Source organism: Suncus etruscus, chromosome 17, assembly GCF_024139225.1.
Source record: "Suncus etruscus isolate mSunEtr1 chromosome 17, mSunEtr1.pri.cur, whole genome shotgun sequence".
Lineage (NCBI taxonomy): Eukaryota > Metazoa > Chordata > Mammalia > Eulipotyphla > Soricidae > Suncus > Suncus etruscus.
Window position 1 is genome coordinate 6,923,177 of NC_064864.1, and position 16,095 is coordinate 6,939,271.

The 16,095-nt window shown below is 37.8% G+C and overlaps 1 pseudogene; it reads left to right on the forward strand.

Moving 5' to 3' along the window:
• The first annotated feature begins 2,810 nt into the window (after positions 1-2,810).
• Positions 2,811-4,690, forward strand: LOC125995011 (Y-box-binding protein 2-like; annotated as a pseudogene).
• The last annotated feature ends 11,405 nt before the right edge of the window (positions 4,691-16,095 follow it).

Sequence of the window (16,095 nt, forward strand, 5' to 3'; positions counted from 1 at the left end):
GGTAAATGCCCAAACACGGCTCTATCACTCTGTCCCCTGTTTGTTTGTTTGTTTATTTATTTATTTTGGGATGGTTTTTTTTTTTTGACCATACCTGGTGGCACTCAGGGGTTACTCCTGTCTGTATTCAGAAATTGCTCCTAGCAAGTTTGGGGGACCATATGGGATACAGGGAATTGAACCCAGATCTACCCCGGGTCTTATGTGCATGACAAATGACTTACTGTTGTACTATTGCTTTGGCCCCATTCTTAAAATTCTCTTATAGAAAATGAAAAGGGTCATGCCAGCCATTGGACTAGATGATCCATCAACACCATCTTATGTCATCTAACTGGTTTCTCTAAACCTCTATTTTACATTTAGGACCATAGTCCTATACTCCAACACACAATGCTCATACCAAAAAAAAATAAGGTTCTCTATCTTTGGTACTTTCTATATTCAGTACATGGCACAAGTTATATTTGAACACATAGATATAGATAGAAATGCAGTGAATTTAAACAATCATTTTTAAATAACAGGTTTTTCAAAATTTGGATTTGAAGTCATACCCAGTGGTACTCAGTGATTACTCCTGATTCTGAAATCAGGGGACCAGATGTGGTGCCAGGGATTAAATCTGGGTCAGCCATGTGGAAGGCAAGTGTTTTGCCCACTGTACTCTCTTTTAGCCCCAAAATAACAGTATGTTTTTTTAAATATATGTTACGTTCCTGTTTAGAATTCACTATTGGGGACTGGAGAGATAGCATGGAGGTAAGGCATTTGCCTTTCATGCAGAAGGTCATTGGTTCAAATCCCGGCATCCCATATGGTCCCCCAACCCTGCCAGGGGTAATTTCTGAGCATGGAGCCAGGAGTAACCCCTGAGCACTGCCGGGTGTGACCCAAAAACCAAAAAAAAAAAAAAAAAAAAAAAAAGAATTCACTATGATTTTTGTTTACATACTAAATGATTGGCTTCATGTAAAAGTCATTGGTGCCCTTCCATATGCAATAGCAGTGGAGACATCTGCCCCTTGCTAATTCTGGGGAGTTACAAATTGGGCTACACACAAAACTGACGGAAGCCAGTTGCTTGCTTGTCACTTTGTATACTAGAGTCACTCCTGAGCAAAATTTTATAGACCAGGAAAGGGGGAGATGCTGATGGAGCCACAAAATGGCCCCAGAAAACTCCCCATCCCCCACACTAACTGCACAGTTTTGAGCATGTTTGCCAGGAGATGCTTTCTGCACACAGCTGAAATATGAAATGTTTATTATTGTACTTCACGAAGACTGTTCCCTTCATAAATTCCTCCCTATAAAGACTCCCTCCTCATCGTTTTGTCTTAGCAGGTCAGAAAGTTGTTCCATAATGGTGGAGGAGAAGGGATCTTGGGCATGTTGAATTATTATTTTAAAAAGGTGAATAAGATGTGTCTGATCCCACTATTTAAATGCCACATTCTCCAATCTATTGAGTTCTCCACTGCTTTCCACTTTGGTTCATCTACAATCTACACCAGTTATCAGCAACTGTGGATGAGAATATTGAATTCTGTTTTCTCTCCTAGTCTTGTCATGGAATTATGCTTGGATATACCTATACCTGAATAATAATCCCATAGGGGAGTTTCAAGAATAGTCATATAAAAAATCTTAACTCCAATGTTTTATGAATAGTAGCTATATAATATCTCACAGAAAAATTCTTGATAAAGATCTATCCAAAATGTCTTTGATTCAATACTAGGAAGGAAGTCAATTTTACCTAACCCAATGACTTATTATTCGTTTTATTTTAATTCTGTGAAAGGAGTCACTGACCTTTGCTCTTGTTTTTTTTTTTCTCTTGACTGGCTGTAAAAAGACTTTGTAATGCATAGCTATGCAAAACTAATTAAAGTTTGCTAATCACTGATTGTTTTCTCCCCTACTTTCACTTTTTCTTCTTATAATTCCTTCATTTTTTTTTGTGACATAATGCTATATTATATAACAGAATACAATTTCAAATTTGGGGCATTTGCACAGAGAATAAAATATGGTAGACTCTATTGTCATGCTAATTGCACAGTATTATGCCAGGTACTTGACCCTGAGTCAGGAAGATAAAAGAAATGCAGCCAATTGTCCTACTACCATCCACCTCCTGGGCTGTCATTATCTTCTATGAAGCTTAGAGAACCGGAGCTGCCCCCAGGGAATCTGCATTTGCCTTACATAGAGAAGGAAACCAGAACTGGGACCAATAAGACCACCTGTTCTAGACCTATGACTTATGTCAATGTTTTCTTACTTATTTCCCTCAATATATACAAAATAGCATGTTGATAATTTGTCAGGCTTTCAGCTAAAATGCTAAATCTCTAACGTGATTCATTCCCATAAATGCCAGGCAAGAAAATAATTTTCAGTGTTCATTGCTAGATGAAAGAATGAAACATTTTAGAATTGTTTAGTTTTTTAGGTCATACTTAGCTTAAAATCTGAACCCCTTACATGGGCCAGTGTGAAGTACATTGTTGGTATAATTTAGAACACACTATTCCTACTGCCTAGAAAGTTTTGCTCCCAGGTTATAGTAAGACCCTATTCTTCTGTTCATGCATGTCATAGCTCAAATATTTCTAATACTTTTTCTCAGAAAATTAAAATTGAAGCTACCACATAAACTATAAATTTTATGTCTATGTATTTGGCCAAAGAAAAAAAAGAATAATAATTTTCAAAAATATATGCATCCTCAATGTAATATTATTATTATCTACAAAATCTAATAATTGGAAACAATACTGACAGAAAAACGGGTAGTAAAAATGAGGAATACACTTAAACACGATGGAATAGTTGACCATAAAAAGAGTGAGATCTTGTCATTTGTGAAGGGTATGTTAAGAAAATAAGTCTGACAGAGTAAGAAAAATCTCACATGGTTTTATTTATTTGTGGAATTTAAAAAGCAACATAAAAAAAAAACTTATGAATGCAGATTGGTGATTGCCTTAGGCAGGGACAATTGATGGGTTTGGAGGACAAATGGGTAAAGTGGGTCAAAAGAGAAAAACTTCTAGTTAGAAAATAAATTCTGGGATTTAACATATGACTTAGTTATGTACATTTCATAATGCATTGTTACTATAGTTAACTGCTGTATTACATATTTAAAAGTTGCTAAAAGTACTAATCTTTAAAAAGTTCTCATTCCAAGGGAAAAATAGTAACTATATGTGGTGATGAATGTAATGACTTATCTCTTAGTCTTTACATTACTTTAGCAATATAAAAATATCAAATAATGATGTTGTATGCTTTAAAAAGATGCTATGTGACAATTATACCTCAATATAAAAATGTAAAAATGTTACCACATTTGAAGTGCTACCCTTTATGTGTATGCCTCATTGCTGTTAGATCACACCCTGCTTTTTACCCAAAACAAAGGTGTTCCTCAACTGCCTCTCTCCTTTTCACCTACCCCTTTGATAAGTAAATGTTCACCTAGACTGAAGTAGCTTGATATAGGTACTGTTGTCATTTTACCCTCCCCATCTTGTTGGTAAATAAAGAGGTTTTCGTTTGGTTTGGCAAAGGAGAGGGACCATGTGGTAAGAAGCCAAGCAACTCCATGATTCTCTCCTAATTGGCTTGGTTTATTAATTCTGTATGGCTACTCTGCTTCAGATAGTTCACCCAGGGTTGGAAATACAGCATGTGGGGTGATTTCACAACTGGCGCCTGAACAGGAACTTAGCGACCTGAGAAGACTCCCAACAATGGTGAGTAACTTGACCCTCTGGGTAGTAATCACTTATGACAGCCCCCTCAAGCTGGAGTGGTACTTTCCTTATGGTGACAAGTTCTCAGTCAAAGGCCTTCATAGGGCTGATAATTTATTGTTCACTACTGGCACTAAACCAGAGAGACCCCCATCTTCCAGGGATAATGAGCTGGCTACCGTCTCTGTAGACTCAGAGTCTAAAAATGGCTCAACCAGAGATATCCCTGTGTCCCAAGCCCTGAGTCAGGTGGACAAGCCAGTGGTGGAAATTCAAGTCCTAGGCACTGTCAAATGGTTTAATGTCTGGAATGGTTATGGATTTATCAACAGAAATGGCACTAAAGAAGATGTCTTTGTTTACAGTTATTAAGAGAGTTATTAGGACAGTTATTAGGAGAAACAATCCCAGGATGCACATGTGTAGCATTGGAAATGGAAAGACAGTGGAGTTGATGTTGTGAAAAGAGAGAGGGGGTCCTAAAGTATTAATGTATCCAGACCTGGTCATGTGCCAATGAAAGGTAGCTACTATGCTCCCAATTGACATAGGTTCTGCCAATTCATTCACTACCCATTGTGGCAAAGGACAAACCCCCCCTCCCAGGCAGATCAAAATCAGGCAGTGAAGAGGAGAGAGCTGAGGACTCTGGGCAGAGGTCCAGACACCAACATCCACTGCCTTTCTTCTACCAAAGGCACTTTGTGCTAGGACCTCAGCCCCCCAACCTACAGCAGCTTACTGAGGTCACTGATGGGTTAAAGGCCAAATAAAAAGCCCCATTGAAGGGGGACCAACATTAGAGAGATAAGCAGGTTCCCCCACCCGGAATCTGGTCCAGGTACCAAAGGCCTTTCTGTCCTAGACAACCTCAGTAGCCTACCACAGGAGGTGGAGATGGAGAATTCAAGGCCAACTGAGGAGAAGCTTCTTTCAGAACCTCCTTTAACTCCAGAAAAATAACATTTCATAGGTTATCTCTTGATCTATTTGCCTTGGTTACTATATTGCTGGTTAAACTAAACTGGCGTGTTCTACCTGTTTAGGTCTTAATATCTACTTTTATGTTCTATGTCCCACTGCAAACACATAGTTATGTATCCAGATCTAGTGGTTTAATATTAGCTTGCACAGTTCTGGGGAAATGTATAATGTTGTTATATTTTTAATGGTTCTCAACTATATTAGTGAATGTTTCCCAATTGCTGTGGTGCTTGATTGTGTATACTCATTAGCAACTGGTTCTCAAATTATATATGCAATAATGTTTTAATGTCTTTGTCCATAGAAGTTGATAGAAAAGGAACTTGAATACTAGACTCATTACAGTGCTCATTATAAGAATTTTTAGCAAATATATTTTCTTTTTTTTTATTTTAATTATGACAACAAAGATGCAAAGAAAGAGGACAGGGTAAAGTTACAGTGGAAGCACAATCACCCATAAACAGAATTTTCGGTAGTCCCATCGATGATATCCCAGCCTTGAACTTTCAGCCAAACAACATTAAGAAAAACAAAACTGAACCCATGTACAATACAATTACTTTGTCCATCAAATCCCCAGTTGTAGTACATACTATTTCTTAGCAGCACACAATATAATCTAAAGACATTAGACTTATGTAACTCCTTAAACATTGAGGGCAAAGTACATTTATCTAGTTCCATGCACATGCTTACTAGTTTAAGTTAACCTCAAAAGTTTTAGTGGGTTGTTTTTCTTAATGATTGGAGTCAAGAGAACATAGTAAAAAATGGTGTTAGAGTGGCATTTGTTTGCATAGGCCCACCAAAATATAAGGGACATGGAAAGAAAAATTATGGTCTAAATACAAAGAAACCCTACCCCTGAAGTTTCCTGGCACAGGACTGACTCTAGGCTCCAGGCAAGCTAGTTTGTCCAATCCAAGTCATCGTCTGTAGTGGCAATACACCTCCATTCCTCACATAGTCTCTGTTGTTGGTATCATGCTTCTGTATTAAAGATCCTGGAGTCTGCATATCCCATATTGCAGTCAGGATGGTGCAGAGCATCCTCTCGTTTCACCTCACACTTAAGGGGCACTAGAAAGAACCATGTCCTGTAGAGCAGGTCATTGTTGTTGTCAAGTCTTCTCAGTGTAAACGGAAGTCTCTTTTTAGGAGGTCGATGTCAGACCCTTGGTAGTGTCTTTCCTGGTAGAGGACTGCTTCCAGCTGTTGCTATAAAAGACCTTGGATGTTTCGTAGATAGCTTGCCTGGTTCCAACGTGAATGGAGGATGCCCATTCTTCTGAGGCCTGTGCCAGGTCATTATATCAATGTTCAGGGTGTAAGGTACATTGTACTGAGATTTATTAGATAAGAACTTATCTGTATGTATAGTGTTTTCCGATTTTAATGTGTCTATGCAAACAAGGATCAATGCCATGAAGCGTTATCAGCCCATCTGGAGGCAATAGGAACAAGACCAGCAATTTCCATGACATAGTTCAATCATAGACATTAAACTGAGGGACAGTTCCACCAACAATCCTTACCGAACAGCTTACAAAGAAGAGACAAGATGAAAAGTGGATAGAAACATCATGGTAGAAGAATATATAGAGGGTTACAGCTGTTAAAGAAAATACACATAAAATATTCAAAAGATATATGTGTTCAATATGTGTTCAATTTATGTCCTTCTAAATAGTTCTGGGATTGTTAGATCCACTGTATGTCTTTGGTCTGAGATTAGAACTGTGTGTTACTGAAGTTAAGAAGGGTAAATCTGGGGTACTGATGGTGGGAGGAGTATATGTTCGCGTGAAGGCGCTAGCCCCGCGCAGTTTGCAACATGTAGACTGGTATGAAATTGCCAGTGACAGCCTGAGTATAACTGAGTAGCTATCTGCCACCCCCCAGATCAAACTCCACCCCCTAAGCCAATCTCTGGAGCTGGCCTGGGAGTGGGGAAAACCCAGGGTGCCCCATCAGGTCCTCCCAAGAACCCACCTGGAGATTCGGAGGAAAGGGGGAGTGAGGGGCGGGTGACCCAGGTCTGGGCCCCCCTACCCTAGGCCGGGCCAAGAGGCCCCTGGCACGTACGGAGGTCTGCCAGGAGCCAGCCCGTGCCAGCTGAAAATCCTGCTCCAGGAAGGGAGGAAGGCCCTCCCAGGCCCCAAGGACAGGATTTCAAGCCCCACCCTAGGCCAATGTCCGGAGCCGGCCTGGGAGTAAGGAAAACCCAGGGTGCCCCATCAGGTCCTCCCAAGAACCCACCTGGAGATCCGGAGGAAAGGGGGAGAGGGGGGTCGGGTGACCCAGGTCCGGGCCCCCCTACCCTAGGCCGGGCCAAGAGGCCCCTGGCACATATGGAGGTCTGCCAGGACCCCGCAAATTTATTTTCAAACTATATATATATCTGCAGAACTATTCTTATGATTTTGTTTAGAGAAGTTTGTAGATAAGGATCTTGGATGCTCTAGACTCATATTAGAATACTTGGTGAAAAATGTTTTAAGAACTTGTTTTCAAATTAAATATAACTGCAGAAAGGTTCAAATGTTTACATTCAGAGAAGTCTATGAAAACATTTGTAATATGTATAAAACATCAATATGGTAAAAGCTGATTGTTTTGAGAATGATATATGCACAATCTAACCTATGAAGCTTTTTACAACCAAGTCTATCCTCACCAGCAGTGATTCCTAGGAATTAAAAATTTACACACCACCTTACTTACTTACTGCTAAAGGATTTTTTTTTTATTTCCTCAACTTTTACTGTGTTTATGCAGATTAATGGCCACTTTGGGGGTTCCTGCCTCTCACAGAGAACAGAACAAAACTTATATAGCTCTCCTCAAAAAATTTTTTTGAATATAAAGGTGAATTGTTAATTTACACTCTGCTTTTGCCTAGGGCAAAGGTGTTCCCTAACTTCCTCTTTTCATCAAGCCCTTTGACTTGTAAAAGTTCACCTGTATCTCACTGGACCCTCCCCTTCCAGGTTCGTACACCTCCATCACTATAGATTGAATAACCATGTTTCTTTTACTTCTTTCCACTCTTGTTGACTGTGGCTCCTACTCACACTATTGAAATAGCCTGGGGGTTGCACAAAGCCAACTGTATATGGTTTAGTATGTGAAGGAGTTCCATTTCTTAGCTGGCATTGCAGAAACTTCTCAGACAGGAAAGTTAATAAGGATGGAATGTTGATATGACTTTTGAGAGTCTAGTTTAAAATGTGTCTGAAAGAAAATTTTCAACACTAAAAGCCAGAAAGCTGAGTTCTGTGTTATCAGCTCCTGGCTGAAGTGCAAGCAGCTAATTTTCTTTTCATTTAGGACCTGGACAGTGGAAATGTATATATTGTTTGGGTTAGGCAGCTCCCAAAGCCTATAGGGGTTTATTCTCTTATTTATTCACTTAATCAAGGAAAACACTACTGGAATCCCTCCTGAGGATTGGGTGTGGTTTTGGGTATTTGCTATAAGCATCTGATGACTAATTGCTGTTTGCAAAAATGACATTATCTGAGATCTTGCTCCTCTCATGCCCCTGCATGTCTGAGCTGAGAAGAAGAGTGAGCATTTTGCGGACATTAAAAAACGAAGTAACTACGGTTATTTAAAGATACCAGGGACTAGAGAAATAGCATGGAGGTAAGGTGTTTACCTTTCATGCAGAAGGTCGGTGGTTCGAATCCTGGCATCCCATATAGTACCCTGAGCCTGCCAGGAATGATTTCTGAGCACAGAGCCAGGAGTAACCCCTGAGCACTGCCGGGTGTGACCCAAAAACCAAAAAAAAAAAAATAAATAAAATAAAGATACCAGAAAATATTGAAACATAGGAAATAAATTATATTGATAAGTTATATGTAACATATACTTAGTATATACAGAGAAAAGGCACAAGATTAAATGTTTGGATGCTTGGTTTAATCCCAATTTTATTCATTATAATTGACCAAAGACTGTTCGAAGAGAAAGAGTGGATAATTGACCAAAGACTGTTCGAAGAGAAAGAGGGGTCAAGAGAGTAAGCCTTACAATAAGTAGACAAAAATGTCAACAGTGTAACAGTTTTGGTGGAAAAACTCTTGACAGTTTTTTTAATATTGTGCATTTTTTTATATTGGGCATGTATTTTTGTTCTTTATTTACAAGAATGTCACTTTTCTATTTAAGGATGGAAGAGTTTTGTGATAAAATACATGGCACTTAATTACAGTTGAAATTCAAATAAATACCATTTTAGTATAAGTGTATCCCAAAAGTTACATAATATATACTTATGCTAAGAAGTATCCATTGTTTATCTCAGTCATATTTAATTGTGTTTTTATTTGCTAAACTTGGCAGTGCTAGGAGAAGAGATTAGTTCAACATTTAAAAATATGTCCTTGAGCAATAACAACACTAACAAACTATCATGACAATGGTAGTGAGTAAAAGAAATAGAATGTCTGTCTTGTAGACAGGCAGAGTGTGGAGGAGGAGAGAAATGGGGGGCATTGGTAGCAGGAAGTTTACACTTTTTATGACTGAAACCCAACTATAAACATGTTGTTAACCATAGTAAAAAAATATTATTAGAAAAAATAAAATAAAATGGAGACTAAAGAAATAAAAATAAATTAAAATTTGTCTTTTATCCCCATAATTGTTCAAATTCTGGTGCACAGGTAGGGCTGATTTGCAGAGAAAAGCAAGCTGCCTGGTAAGAAAACTATGGATGATGCTTCAGACATCTGCCCTGAAGACCCCCCTGAAGATCTTTAGATTTCCAGTCTGAATGACAGAGGAATGGTTGATCTTCTTAAAAAATGTGTGTCTTCCAAAGCCCACATCAAAAGCCTAAAAACTGGCTTAAGTCTTCCAACTTCCCAAAAAGATTCACCTCTAATTTCACCAATGAAAGAAGCTTTTGTGCCAGAGGGTGAAGGTATAGAAGAAAAACAGCCCTCTTTCAGGAAATAAATATCTGGGGCCATGGTCCAGCTTGACATCGCCAGTTGGCCTAAGGAATTCACAGCACTACCATTTTGGGAAAACCATTGCAAAAGAGCTAAAATAACCCCATGTGGCAACACTTCACAAAATAATACTGGGAGATGCAAACAGCTAGATATTAGCCAAGATTTGTAAACACAGACTTCAAAAAGGTGATAATTAATGAGGTTAGGGCAAAGAGCAATAGAAGAGAAATAGCAAGCTTTGAACAAGGCTCTTCAACCCTGTAGGCCTTAGTTGCATCATCTGTAAAATGGATGGGTTGAACAAGATGATACCAAAAATATACCTTCTAATTTTGCTGTTCCAGTATGTTAATTTTGAAGTAATTGGAGGGTCAGTGTTTGAACAGGGAAGAAGAATGATGACTAGATAAATCCAACATCATTTACTGAGCCTTTCAATACCAGGCAAAGAAAAGATTAATAGTCTATTGTTTACTTAATATTTACTCTGTACACATTTGTTCTTATTTCTGAGACTTATAATAGATCTCCAGGTTTGTAAAAGTATCTTTATTTTATAACTAGAAAAATGAAGCCCTGGAGAATTTAAGTGACTTTTGTAAGCTTACTATGCTAGCAAATATAGAATCAGGATTTTAATTAAGTCTGTCTTATTGAACCAAAGTCCTTGTAATGCAGCCATATAGACTTCCTTTGGCCCTCTATGTTTCTGAACTGAAGTTGAATTTATCTGTTCATAAATTCTCATCACCAGGTAAGGGATAGAAATGGGGGCAGTGATTAATCTATAAACTCTATAAATAAAAAATTATTTGGAGTCAGAGAAATAGTACAGCAGGTAAGTCTCTTGCCTTGCGTGAGTTTGACCAGGATTTGATTCCCAGTATCCTATATCATCTATTATCTCTTATCCCACCAGGAATGACTGTTGAACACAGAGTAAGGAGTTCAGGAGTTGAGGAGTGAGTTCAGGAGTAAGCTCTGAACATAGCCATGTGTGCACTTATGCCATTTTTTTTAAGACAGTGGGGGGGGGGTTTGCCTACAATTGATTTTCACTTACCAGAAAAAATATCTTCAAGAGTTCCTGTTCCAAAATTCTCTCATACTCATTCTCTGAACTCTAAAATGTCATGAAAAATCTCTAGGGTTTTGAGCTCGTTGGGAAAGTCTAATTTAAATACATGATTCAATCCTCCCTATCCCTTACAGAGTGAATGAGAGTATATATTTCAGCCACTAATCAATTCTCATGAGTAGACTTTGATTGGGTGAACAGGGAGAGTTGTGACTGAACTTTAGTCTGGTAGAAGGGATTGGGAGATCATGAAACAAGTCAGAAAGTCTATGTTATTGCGGAACAAAATCCGCACAAACTTCCTTGAACTCAGTGGTCAATCAAAGTATTTATTTAACCCTGACCCCTAAAGACTAGTCACAATAATGAAGAAAATAGACACTTTCCCACATTACAAATAGACTAACACTAAAGGAACAAGAGCTCCAAGGGGCAATTAAGTCTGAGAGACATGACATGACATGACATGACATAATCACAGATTGCATTTGGCTGGAGATGGTCATAGTCTCGTTTTGGAACTGCAGAGTGTGTCAACATGTGCTCATGTCCTTGGGATGGTCTCGTCCTTGCTTTGCAAATGATATGCTTGAAAATTTGTGCTTTTGGACTCATCCACTAGCTGACAGTAAAAGGTCTCTTCCCCAAATCAGATACTCAATAAAACAGAACCTGAATTCTCACAACTCTCAAAGCTTGCCACTTGGTTTTCCTCAGGTGAGACTTTTCACCATAACAAGAAAAATTGTTTAATAAGGAGATGGAAAATAACAAACAGCAAATAGTTAGGTTGGGCAGAATTTTAAGGATATAAGTTATTGGAGAAATACTACAGTGAAGAGACTGCTTGTCATGCACATGAGCTTTACATCTGGCACCCCACACATCACCTATGGACTGCCAGGGGTAATCCCTGAGTGCAGAACCAGGAGTAAGTCCTATGTACCAGGTGAGCCCTCCATCCTAAGAAAATATTTAATTTTTGTATGAGCAGCTGCCATTTAAATGATCTCAATCACTTATTTTGGAGGAAGCAAATCCCTTTGGAACTGTTTATGCAGCCTTTGTCCATGAAATTGTACAACTTAAAGGCCTTGAACCCCTTGTTTAGTATTTTAATTTGAGTTTTACAGAAATAAGATTCTAAAATTACAGACATGAGAAGTATTTTATTATGATAATGTTTTTAAGGGAAGTAGATAAGAATATGTAAAAAGTCAAACAAAATAAGAAAGGAAACAAAGAAATAATAAGAGGTAGCCTCACACTGAACTATAAGGAATTTATTATTTACTTTTAGGGGGATTTGGGGCCACACCCAGAAGTATTCAGGACTTCTTGGGAGTGCTCTGAGAACTATATGCAGTGCTGAAACTGGGGTCATCTCACAAAAGGCAAATACCTTAAACCCTGTACAAACTCTTTTTATCCATAAAGGAATATTTGGAGGGGAGTTGAGCCTCATCTAGTGGAACTTATGGATACTCCTAGCTTTGTGCTCAGAAATTACTTCTGGCAGGCTTAGGGGATTTATGAGATGCCAAGGATCTAATCCAGGTTGGCCACATGCAAAGCAAATGCCCTACCTGCTGTGCTATTGCTCTGGCCCAAATTTATAAAGAAATATTCTAAAAAGTAAAGGTTTATCTCCCTCTCTCACATATTCTGTTTTTTTTTGTAATTATAATGCATTCATAAAAGCCATTTGGAATTTAAGACTGCAGATAAATGTAAATTTGAATAGACCCAAGTAGAATATCATAGTACATTATGAATCCTCAACAAATACAAACCATAGATTATATAATAGGCTTAGATAAATTGTAGATATTATTGAATATATATTTCTAAAGTCAGTCTTTTATTTTATGCTTACAACAGAGTGTATTCTTTCGGAGAGACTTTGGAGTACTATATACACCTGCTTTTTTCCAGATCAAAGTAAAGGAACTGGTTTTTCTACAACGTGAAAAGTTTGCTTCTGGTAGGACATGGATTTCAGTTCTCAACGCTTCCAATTTGAAAGTTTTGTAGTGCCAGCCATGTAGCTCTCAACACCAGGGAATATCTGAAGACCCACAGTTGCCCTAACAAGTACATTGTTTTCTTAGCCCCTCATCCCTGAAAGTATCGTTAGTTTTTGGATAGCAAGTGGGTAGGTCAAGTGGGTCTAGATTTAAAGACGTGATGAAGTAAAGTAATACTGAGTGAGGCTTATGACAATGAAAAATCCCACCTGAAAAGAAAATCTCCATGATGACAGTCTATGTCGGTTGTTAACAATTTTGCCCTATCATGGTGCAGTCACTTGTTTGGGATGCTGGTTGAAAATGTGAATGGAAAGCTAGAAACGTAGAAAGTCAAGAGTGGAAAATATACAGACAAAGATAAAATTGGTAGTAAAATCACCCCCTAAATATTTCATTCAAGTCTGAATGATCAGTGTCATTCTGGTATCAGTACGAAGGGATACATTAGGTTCTCTTTGTAAAAATTACTAATGTATTTGCCCCCTCCCTTCTTTTTTTTTCTTTTCTTTTTTTAAAATTTATTTATATTCTAGATACAGGCTCCTGCCTTTTTTTTTATAGAACCTTAGAACTTGAATCATTTTGTTCTGTTTCGTCTTTCTATGTCTTCCTATAAATTGAGAAAAGAATAAAAAAGTGGATGGGGCCCAGGGGCCAAGAGATCTCAGGAGCATTGAGTTAAGCAAAGAAAGGGTCAGATCTAAACACCCAAGCCAAAGTCAATGACAATAGAATCAAGAGACCCAAACTCCTAGTAGTCCTGGGGGCTAGGGGTGGAGGTATGAAATGCATGCTGGGAACAGGGATGAAGGGAGATCAACAATGGGGATGGGAATGGCCCTAATTTACTGTCACTAAGTGCTGAAATAAAACTGTGAAAGACTTGTAATTTACAATTGTCTCAATAAAAAAATAAAATAAAATAGTCTGGAACAAAGAAAGTAACAAGGCATGTGTTAGTAACAGAACATGTGCTCCTTACAGCCTGTACCCAACAGAGATTTGATCTCTGGCTCTACCTGGTTTTCAGAGCATTGCAGGCTATGACCCGGAAAGCCCCCAGATGTACAGAGGTGTCCATGTAATCATTACATCACAAGACCTGAGTAGCACTGAATTCTCAGACCCTGACATTGAACTGCTGGCCTCACCTGACTGGTTGAGAATCACAGTTTCTAGACCTCTGGTCACAGTCTAGGAGGTCACCAAAATAAATAAAAAGAACATAGTCAAAAATTGCCTTGCAATAATAGAGGCAACAAGTAATAATAGGTGAAATTTGTTAGTGGACTGATCTTCTTGTACTGTTTCTTCCAGTGGTATTTATGAAAACTCAAGTAATTATGATAATAAAACCAAGGGTATGTAACGCAAGAACAAACTACTTACTGCTAACATGGACTTAGAATAACTTAATGTTATTAAGTTAGAATAACTTAATTAACTTAGAATAACTTAATTAACTTAGAATGACTCAATGTCTTCATTTAAATATGAAAAATAGTTTCAAGTGGCCATAACAATAAGCACAGCAGGTAGAGTGTCTTGCATGCAGCTAACCCAGGACTGACCAGGGTTCTATCCCTGGCATCCCATATGGTCCACCGAGTCTGCCAGGAGTAATCACTGAGTGCCACTAAGTATGGCACAACTCCTCTTACCTCCAAAAATAATTTCTTCAGGTTTCTGACCCAGCACATAAAACACATGGAAGTCATCATGACTGTCCTCATGAGAGGAAAAAAAATAGTTCAAACAATTGAAAAACTAATTTTTCTTAGATCCAGCAGAAAATAGAGTGACACAGGAAACAGCTGCCATGAAATCATGAGGAACAGAAAGGTAGATACAGAGAAAAATACTTCCATGAATCAGAACTCCTTATTGGTAGCTGGTATTAATAGGAATCATATTTAACAAATTGGTAGAAGCTCAATTTGGACAAGTTTGAGAATTAAAAACTGTGTATGGAGGTAGAAAAGTCTAGGGATAGGAGAGAATAGTATTAAGATCTCTACACATTTGTGAGTTTGACGTCACGTTTTTATTGTCAAGACTGAAGAAAAATTCCCCTTGCTTCTAGAAGGAGGAAGAGGAAAATAACTCAGATCTCTGTGTTGACTTCAACAAGCTCACCCTCAAGGGAAACTAACCTATAAGCATCTAATCTACAGAGACTTTACCAAGGCCCAGCCACCCGGATGAAAGGGAAATACCCAACTCAGCTTCACTAAAACACTAAAATCTAATTATAGGACTATAGAAAACTTTCCTTCTCTTCCAACTTAATACCACATAAATTCAGCTTCTGTATAATAATAGAGGTTTACAGCGAACAGAACAGCAAGCCTCTGGCCTTATTTATGAAGTCTCAAGGAAAACTTAAAACAGCAGAAGAGACAAAAACAGACTAGAAGAAATTTTTGTTTCTGAAACTGTAAATATGGCAAACAGTAAACAGCACCTAACTCTGAAAACATAAAGCTTTACATTAAAAGCTTGTCTAATTCAGTTCTTATGTCCACTTTTAATAATAATAATAATATAAATAGGAAAACAAACATTTAAAATGAGATATTGAATGAGAAAGACTTAATAGACATTTATAGACTCTCCACTCCCTAAAAGCTCCATCCACATTTTTCTGAAGAGTTTACATTCTTCTGCACATAGAAAATTCTCAAGAATAAATTACATGCTGAGACAAAAAATTAACTGTCAATAAAGCCACAAAGATCAAAATCACACCAAATATCTTTTGGGATGATGTTGAAATAGTACTAGAAATCAATTTTAAGCAGAAAACTGAAAAACAAAAACTCCAGCATTTTGAAACTAAGCATATTACTGAATTACTGCTGGGCCAAAGAGGAAATAAGTCAAAGAGGAAATAAAACATTTCTTAAAGGAAATGAGAATGAACACAATGTATAATATATGCAACATAGCGAAAGCAATAAGAGGGAATTTTATAGCAATACAGGCTTACATCTGGAAACAAAATTTCCAAATAAACATACATCACAAAGAATCTGACAAAGATGAACAAATGAAATTGAAGCCAGTTAAAGAAACAAAAGAATAAAAATTAGAGTGGAAATAAATGCAATAGAAATTTTAAAAATATGGATTAAGCCAAAATTCTCAGTGACAAGAACCTACCAGATTTAAGCATTTCATTGGTCTGTGCACTTGACCAACTATATCTGTGAGGTATTCTTGGGTTCACTAATTATTGCTTAGTAGGCCTCCAAAAATTACTA